Genomic DNA, 2,182 nt, shown 5'->3' with positions numbered 1-2,182 from the left:
AAAAAAAAAAAAAAAAAGAATAGTGGGTATCCTTTCCATCCTAACAGAAAGGTTGCCTTGAGAGACCAATCATAATGTAAAGAGTGTTTTCAGGAATTTGATCAGTAAATACAGAACAAGTGATAAACAGAAATAAATAAATCTTTAAATGAAAATAATTTGAACATGTCATTACTTATACTTCTATAAATATCTAAAGCTCACGTTTAACCATCTCAAATTTTGATCTAGGAACCAACTGAAGGGCAGCTATCAGTAGCACCTTTCACCACAAGAGCTAAATATCAGGGAATACTTTTAATGTTATAAAATAATAGAAATAAAAGACCTGAGCATTTTGAGTGGCGTCTCAGCTCGAATCTTCTAATCTACAACTCAACATGTTAGAATTAGGTTATGCCTAGCACTTTTTTATGTATAGATATGTGAAGAAAAGGGAAAATGGTTAGTTTTGCTAAAAGTCAAAACACGGGCCACAGAAACTCTATATAGATATTATTTTGTCAATTCCACTAGGACATATGTCAATGCTATGTGAAATAACACAGCTGTTTCTTTTCCTTTTATTAGTTTAGATAGGTGAACATTTTATGCTTGCCAAAAATGCTCAACTGTTTTTCAAATACATGTGTTTTTAATTGTTGTTGTAATTAAGGAATTAACATATAGAAAGACCAGTTCTGAAAAGTGGCTAGCCTGTTAGTGTCCTATAGTTATGCATTGGCATCAATTATTCTCCTTTCTTGTTGCTGAAATGTCCTGAGGAAGATGACATTGTATAGCTATGTGGTATAGTAATATCAACTGTATGAAAGTTTGGCAATACTCGGAGAATACGTCTTCCTTATTTTAACTCATTGAGTGAACAAGTGGTGTGGATATAGTAGTTTAAAGTTTGTGTTGTTAAAAGTATCTTACTAAGAACCACTAGTGAGTTAACCCTTTAATTCAGTTCGCAAAGTATCTTTTGTTTGTTTGTTTTTTACATGTGAGCAGTCCCAAGTTCAAATCGTGCATGTAGGAGATACAAACATTTAAATTATCTTATGGATAATCAATGCATTTCGGAATAAAATTTTTAACTGTTCTCTATATAGTGCTCGTGGTGGCTCAGTGGTAAGCTTTGCGTCATGTCAAGAAGAATAAATCCAGACCAACTACAAGTTCGCAGAGGAAAACTTTATCATTTGAGGAATGATTAGACATGCTCGCCAAGGCACAAGATAATCTGCTTTCCGACGAAGATGTGTCAAGCAGCTACCCTCAACAGCTACCAGCCCTCGTAGTGAAAAGCATACTGCCTACCCTCTGCCAACCTCAAGTTGCTACAGAACAGCGATGGTTATTCCCAGACATCGATTTCACAAATGTTCAGTGACTACCCAGTGGAGGCATAGTAATTAACAGCTCTTCAACAAAAAGACCACTGCTGCTTACTCAAACACTGGTCTAATGACGCCTTCAGTGGAGGTACCATTAACCCACATGTCCATACTTATAACGAACCCAGGAAGACCGTAGTGATCTATTGTATTCCATTAAATACAACTGATGATGAAATCGACCAAGAACTTCGCTTCCAAGGTTAGGAAGTTACAATGTTTACCAGAATTAACACACAGAAGGACTAACAGCATTTGTCCACATCACCATCACAAAACAAGTCACGCAAGTACTACAAATAGGAATAAAACTATGGTTTAGATGCCTAAAAGTAGAAGAACCCAACCACTCCAACCAGACAGTTCTCCAATGTTTAAACTGTCAACGATTCGGCCACACCCATGCTGCCTGTACCATTAAAGCCCACTGTGTTAGATGCGCCATAGAACATCGAGTCAACGACTGCCCAAAATACAGACAGGACACAACATGCAGCAACTGTGGAGAACAACATGTCACCTGCTACAGAGGATACAAATTTCAACTAGTTGCCGGAATTAGAGCCTAGACACAATTTCCAACAACACCTTTCATGCAACTTGCAAGTGATCACTTTCCATCACCAACACAACGATCACATTTCAACAGGAAACAAAAACAATCACTACCACTGCAGCAACCGTAACAACCAATATAACTTCTTGTTTCCTATTTCGCCACCGCCAGCTGTCCATTCCAGCCACAGCAAACCCAACAGACCACAAACACCTGGCACGTAATTTGCCCTAAACGACTCATC

Source organism: Limulus polyphemus, unplaced genomic scaffold (assembly GCF_000517525.1).
Source record: "Limulus polyphemus unplaced genomic scaffold, Limulus_polyphemus-2.1.2 Scaffold339, whole genome shotgun sequence".
In the NCBI taxonomy this organism is placed as follows: domain Eukaryota; kingdom Metazoa; phylum Arthropoda; class Merostomata; order Xiphosura; family Limulidae; genus Limulus; species Limulus polyphemus.
Note: the sequence above shows the minus strand (reverse complement) of the source record.